Below are 7,700 nucleotides of genomic sequence, written 5' to 3'. Positions count from 1 at the left end.
GCTCTCCAGGAAAAGGGTTGGAGACCACTGGTTAAAAAAATAAAATAAATAAAAAAAACTCAGCAATTCAGGTTGATCTCCTACCATTGTTATGTGGATGACAGGCAACTCTATTAAGCCAAGCACACAAAATAATTTGGCTTCTCTACAGAACTGTTTAGCTGCTATCAAGAACTGGATATCTCTTTTTGGTTTGGTTTTTGGTTTTTGGTCCTGAGAACCTCACTAGTGATATCTGCAAGTATATTGGTCCACTGCCTGCTCATATAAAACCCTCCTATAAAAAATTAGATGACTTGATCCATCATGTTGACTTTTGATCCCAATCTAAAATTTGGTTTCCATGTTAACAATCTTGTGAAATCATGCTTTTTCCAACTAAGAAACATTGCTAAGTAAAATCACATTTGTTCTCTCAAGGAAAGCTACAGACTTCAGACTAGAAGCTGTTTTAATTGTCATATCACTCCAGTATTAGCTTCCAATTCTTCTCATAACTTTCTAAGCACTGGATGTGGCTTCGCCTTATGGTTCAGAATTACTTCCATCGTAAATCCCCACTAGGGCACTTAGTTCCTCGAGCAACGATCTTGTACAGTTGTGTTCAAATAAATAGCAGTGCATTACAAAAAGTGAATAAAGTGCCTTGCTGACTCATGTGTTTGCGGTCGTTGTCTTGTTGAAACACCCCTTTCAGGGGCATTTCCTCTTTGGCATATGGCAACATAATCTCTTCGAGTATTTTGATGTATTCAAACTGATCCATGATCCGCGGTATATGAACCCAACACCATAGTATGAAAAACATCCCCATACCATGATTTTTGCGCCACCGTGCTTCACTACTTCACAGTGTACTGTGGCTTGAATTCAGTACCTGGGGGTCATCTGACGTACTGTCAACGACCACTAGACCTGAAAATAACAATTTTACTCTCATCAGTCCACAGAATGTTATGCCATGGCAAATTTTAACCGACACTGCGCATGCCCTTTTTTCAACAAAGCTGCTTTACGGGGGCTTCTTGCTGATAGCTTAGCTTCGATCAATCGTCTTCTGACTGTTACAGGTAATTACAGATCATCTTTGATCTTTAAGGAGCTGATAAATGGCTGAATCTTCGCCATTCTGACTATCCTTCGATCCGTTTTAACAGTAGTTGCTCATTTTCTTCTGCTTGTTTCAGAGTTTTGTTGCCATTTTAAAGCATTTGAGATAAATTTGGCTGAGCATCAAAATTACTTTGTTCCTCCGAACAATGTTTGGAACGGTCCATTTTACTTAGCAATTCAGAAGGAAATACAGTGCATCCGGAAAGTATTCACAGCGCTTCACTTTTCCCACATTTTGTTATGTTACAGCCTTATTCCACAATGGAATCAATTAATTTTTTTCCTCAAAATTCTACACACAACACCCCATAATGACAACATGAAAGAAGTTTTTTTGAAATTTTTGCTAATTTATTAAAAATAAAAAACGAAGAAATCACATGTACATAAGTATTCATAGCCTTTGCCATGAAGCTCAGAATTGAGCTCAGGTGCATCCTGTTTCCACTGATCAACCTTGAGATGTTTCTACAGCTTAATTGGAGTCCACCTGTGGTAAATCCAGTTGATTGGACATGATTCGGAAAGGCACACACCTGTCTATATAAGGTCCCACAGTTGACAGTGCATGTCGGAGCACAAACCAAGCATGAAGTCAAAGGAATTGTCTGTAGACCTCCGAGACAGGATTGTCCCGAGGCACAAATCTGGGGAAGGGTACAGAAACATTTCTGCTGTTTTGAAGGTCCCAATGAGCACAGTGGCCTCCATCATCCGTAAATGGAAGAAGTTCGGAACCACCAGGACTCTTCCTAGAGCTGGCCGCCTGTCTAAACTGAGAACCCGATGGTCACTCTGTCAGAGCTCCAGCGTTCCTCTGTGGAGAGAGGAGAACCTTCCAGAAGGACAACCATCTCTGCAGCAATCCACCAATCAGGCCTGTATGGTAGAGTGGCTAGACGGAAGCCAGTCCTTAGTAAAAGGCACATGGCAGCCTGCCTGGAGTTTGCCAAAAGGCACCTGAAGGACTCTCAGACCATGAGAAACTAAATTCTCTGGTCTAATGAGACAAAGATTGAACTCTTTGGCGTGAATGCCAGGCGTCATGTTTGGAGGAAACCAGGATGTCCTTGAGTGGCCCAGCCAGAGCCCAGACTTAAATCCAACTGAACATCTCTGGAGAGATCTGAAAATGGCTGTGCACCGATGCTCCCCATCCAACCTGATGGAGCTTGAGAGGTGCTGCAAAGAGGAATGGGCAAAACTGCCCAAAGATAGGTGTGCCAAGCTTGTGGCATCATATTCAAAAAGACTTGAGGCTGTAATTGCTGCCAAAGGTGCATCAACAAAGTATTGAGTAAAGGCTGTGAATACTTATGTACATGTGATTTCTTAGTTTTTTATTTTTAATAAATAAAAAAAAAAATAAAAAAAAAAAAGTATTTCGTGTTGTCATTATGGTGTGTTGTGTGTAGAATTTTGAGGAAAAAAATGAATTTATTCCATTTTGGAATAAGGCTGTAACATAACAAAATGTAGGAAAAGTGAAGCGCTGTCATGGTGGGAGGTAATTCTAATTCTAATTTTAGCACCGTAGTCGCACCCATTACCGCGCTCACAAAGAAGGCCCCAACGCGTTTTGTATGGACAGCTCGTGCGGAAGCTGCGTTCATTGAGTTGAAGAATAGGTTCTGTTCGGAACCAATTTTAATTACCCCTCCCTACCATTCATTGTAGAGGTTGACGCCTCTGAGCTGGGGGTAGGGGCTATTTTATCGCAACGGTCCCCCTAAGACCAAAAGGTGCAACCCTGTGCGTTTTTCTCGCGGTTGCTGTCCCAAGCCGAGGAAAACTACGATGTGGGAGACAGGGAGCTGCTAGCAGTCAAACTAGCTTTGGAGGAGTGGCGGCATTGGCAGGAGGGGGCGGAGCATCCGTTCACAGTATGGACGGATCATAAAAATTTGGAATATATTCAATCGGCTAAGACTCGTAACTCGCGCCAGGCCCGCTGGGCGCTGTTTTTTGCGCATTTTTCTTTTACCATGACGTACCGCCCCGGATCCAAGAACAGCAAGCCAGATGCCCTCTCACGGGTTTTTGACAAGGCGGATAGGGAGCATGAGCCTAAGCCCATTCTGTCGGGGGTTCAAATTGTGGCACCTGTGGTTTGGAAGGTGGAGTCGGCAGTGCGGAGAGCACTGCGCCAAGATCCGGGTCCAGGGGGGGGTCCACCTAGTGGCCTTTTTGTGCCTGCGGGGGTCCGTTCCCAAGTGCTACAATGGGGACACGCCTCACGGCTGGCGGGGCATCCCGGGGTCCACCGCACCAAAGATTTGGTGTCTCAACGGTTCTGGTGGCCCAGGATGGAAAAGGATGTCCGTGAGTTCGTAGCCGCGTGTCCAGTTTGCGCACGCAGCAAGGGCTCCCACCGACCACCATCAGAGTGGCTACGTCCGTTACCCATCCCTAAGCGTCCATGGAGTCACATCACCCTAGACTTTATCACGGGGTTGCCACCATCGGAGGGTAAAACGGTCATTCTAGTGGTGGTGGACCGTTTTTCCAAGGCGGCTCATTTTGTGGCACTGCCAAGATTACCATCGGCAGGGGAGACCGCTAGGTTGGTGGTAGACCATGTGTTTAGACTTCATGGTCTCCCACAGGACGTGGTGTCTGATCGCGGACCCCAGTTCGCTTCCCAGTTCTGGCATGCGTTTTGTTCTCTGTTGGGGGCCTCGGTGAGCCTTTCATCTGGCTTCCACCCAGAGACCAACGGGCAGACAGAACGCACTAACCAAACGCTCGAGAACACGCTCCGGTGTCTGGCTATGGACAACCCCACGTCATGGAGCCGCCAGCTCACGTGGGCGGAGTACGCCCACAATACGTTACTAAATGCGTCCACAGGTCTCTCACCGTTCAAGGTACAATTTGGCTATCCCCCGCCACTGTTCCCGGAGCTAGAGAGAGGGCGCGAAGTGCCCTCTGCTGAGACCTTTGTTCGGCAGTGCCGGGCCACATGGAGGAAGGTGCGAGTGGCTCTTTTAAGGGCTACGGCCAACCAAAAAAGGCTCGCCGACAGGCGTCGCCGATCAGCGCCCTGCTATAGGGTGGGGCAGCGTGTATGGCTGTCCACACGCGATCTGCTATTGAGGGTCGAGTCGCGTAAGCTTGCCCCTCGATACGTGGGACCTTTTAAAATTATCAGGAAGATCAACCCCGTCACGGTGTGCCTCCAGTTGCCTCGCTCTATGAGGATCCACCCTACTTTCCATGTTTCCCGTCTCAAGCCCGTGTCGACGAGCGTACTGGCACCTGCGGAAGTTCCTCCACCACCCCCTCGATTAATTGACGGGGGCCCGGTCTACACCGTACGTCGCATCCTGGCGGAACGTCGCGTGGGCAGAGGGAGACAATACCTTATAGATTGGGAAGGTTTCGGGCCGGAGGAACGCTGTTGGGTTCCCTCTAGGGATATTTTAGACCCCAAACTGATTCGTGAGTTTCACAGGCGGGGGGCTAAAGGAGCGTCTGGGGTCGCTCCTTAGTAGGGGGGTCCTGTCATGGTGGGAGGTAACTGGTGCCACGAGAGAGCCGAGGATCATTGTTTCCACCTGTTCCTCATTTACTCCAGGGGAATTACCTCCCTGGAGAGTATTTAAGACCAGCATGGACTAGTTTTCAGTGTTCAACCGTTCGCCCTTGGCACAAAGCTGGTAAAGCACCCGGTAGACTCTAAACCTATACGAGTCAGGTACGGTGCTGGTGGGTAATTCTCTCATTGCTAAGAAAGAGAAATATCTAAAAGGTAAGGAGGGTGTACAGCTGGGAGTGTTGTGTGTGCTGGCGCCTTGTGTGAGACTTGTGTGAGTCGACGGTAGAGGGACGTTGTCCCCGGTGTTGTATTTTGGTTTGCATTTTTGTCCCGAGCTGCGTCTCGAGGTTTTTATTTTCGTGGCTAGCTTTTCACGCTAGGTTGTATTTTATTTTGGTTTTCACTTAGTGCCCAGCTATTTGGCACGGTACCAAAGTTATTGGTTCGCCCTGTTTATTAAGGGTTGTTTTACGTTCTCTAGCCGTTTTTGAGCTACTTTTCTGTTTGCGATTTAGAAGATTGGTTTGTTTAATTTCTATTCCTCCCATTGTTCTGGGAGAAGTCCTGTCCCTAGCTGTGTATCCCTATTTCTGTTCTCCCTGGGATGTTGGTTTAGAAGGGTTCTACCCTTGGTCGCCCCTGGTTCTCCGCTTAGCTCCCCATGCTACAAGCGCTGTGAATACTTCCCGGATGCACTGTATATTTAATAACAATGTGTGAAACATTTGCTTCCCTTCGTCCTTAATAAAGGATAATTAATGACACCTGCTATAATTAAACTCCACACTGCTATTATTTTGAACACGCCCCCGTCAATGAATGAGTCAATTACTGTCATGACAGTTGGGTCTGTTGTTTTTCTATTACACTACTACATCTACAAGTAAAGTATTTGCCATGCAGAAATATCACTACTACTAATAACAATGGTTCATCAGGTTACTGATGTTGTACTGTTATGTTCTATGTTCTCTACACAACTGTAGTTGCGCTACTAAGGGTGACTGCATTTTCTGTCCTAGCACACACTCTTTCGAACAACCTCTCGTTAACTATTAGAGAGTCTGTTTTGCATTTCAAAAAGCTATTGAAAACTCATTTGTTTAAACTGTTATAGTTTTCTTATAATTGCTCTTGTCTTCTCTGTTGGCTTTTATCGTCTGTTTTTTAATTTAATTATTAGTTTTGCTCTAACATTTTTTATTTATTTTGTAAATATATTATTTGTTCATTGTTTTAAATGTTTGCTTGTGAAGCACTTTGTAAGTTTGTTAAGTTTGTTGGATAAGTGATGTATATAAATAATAATTTATTATTATTATTATTATTATTATTATTATTATTATCATTACCTTGCACTGGTGTGGGGGCAAGCTGGTGAATCACCTGCTATTTCTAGTCTCACATGCACCTTAGGCGAAAGCATCAGGCAACAAGAAAAACATTAGAATGCTAAAGTGAATCTAAGCAAATCTGGTTAAATTATAATGCAGCCAGCTCGAGAGAACAGTACTTGAATAGGTTTTTATCCACAATGGTGGCTGCTATAGTTTTAATCACAGAGCACAGTCAGATTCCATTAATGTTAAATCTGCGGTAGACAGTTTTGAGTGGTAAATTAATTTGCACAGAGAGAACGGTTTGTGAAAAATATACACTCTGGAGGGTCTCACGTAAAAAAATACCCTCTTTTCTCATCTTGCCCATTATAGAGCCAATTTATCCAGTAATAACTAAGGTTTTTTTTTTTTTACACTGATTAGTCCAGAATTCTAATTATGGAATACTCTATAGATTTATTTGCAATGGGTTTTTGCTATACGTTGTTTCCATATTAATTAAGGTGAAAGTGGTGGATTACCTGAACTGCATGTTGATGAAGGTTGTCTCTCTCTCTGATGAAGCTCTTTCTCTCACACACAACACACACTAGCCAATTAATCAGGGAGGCAGTAAACAATTAATGTATCGCAGGGCATTTGTCTCATTCACAGGCACCCCCAGTCAATATTAATATGCTATTATACAAATCTGACGGCTGAATATAGGAAAATATTATTTTGGTCATTCCTCCCACAAGCAGTCCTTTGATACTGTATGTCTTCAAACATGGGTTAGCCTGATTTGGTTTCAGTTCCCATTGACAAAATGGAATCTTGCATCTGTGTAAGCATAACCCCACTGGTCTGTCAGGTTTGGTCATTTTTTTTGTCGTTGTTCAATTGTCTTATCACTACATTTTTCTCTATCAATTCAGGAGAGCCAATAAGTATATGCTCTCCTCCTAAAAACATTCTGCCAGCCAGTTTATTTTTTATTCCACAATCCTCCAAGCTGAGCTGTGCCGACATTTAGTAGGTAGATCTGTACCCCAGCTTGTTAATGCAAACATTAATCATCCAGTCATGTGGCAGCAACTAAAAGCATAAAAGCATGCAGATGTGGTTCAGCTGTTTTTCAGACCAAATGTCAGAATGGGGAAGAAATGTTATCTAAGTGACTTTGACCGTGGAATGATTGCTGGTGCCAGATAGGCGGATTTGAATATCTCAGAAACTGCTCATCTTATCAGGCACCAGAACAATAGACCCAGTAGCGAGACCAAAGAAGTAGGTTCAAAGTCTTTATTATCTTGATGGCAGAGTATACAGGTGAAGGTCGATAGCCAGGAAACAGAGAACAGGCAGTTTGTTTACAACAAAATGGGTTGTAACAGAAATCAATCAGAAAATAACACTGGGGAGTATGGTTGGGACTCAAAACAGGAAGGCGACAGTAACACAAATAACCACACATTACAACAGTGGTATGCAATATGTCAAACCTCTTAAGTGGATAGGCTACACCAGCAGAAGTATAAACAATAAGTCTAATACACACCTAATAAAGTGCTCACTGAGCGTATACTTTATGGGCAGAATCAGTACCAGACCTGGGTCAAATATGTAATTGGATTCAAATAATTTTCTACACTTTTCTGAGATTGCCTGGTGTATTGAATCCTATGAAATACTGTGAAAAAGACCCCGCCTTCTGGTTCTCTTGTTTG

This window comes from Conger conger, chromosome 5, assembly GCF_963514075.1.
Source record: "Conger conger chromosome 5, fConCon1.1, whole genome shotgun sequence".
Taxonomy (NCBI): Eukaryota; Metazoa; Chordata; class Actinopteri; order Anguilliformes; family Congridae; genus Conger; species Conger conger.
The sequence above is the reverse complement of the archived record's forward strand: the minus strand, read 5'-3'. Positions refer to the sequence as shown.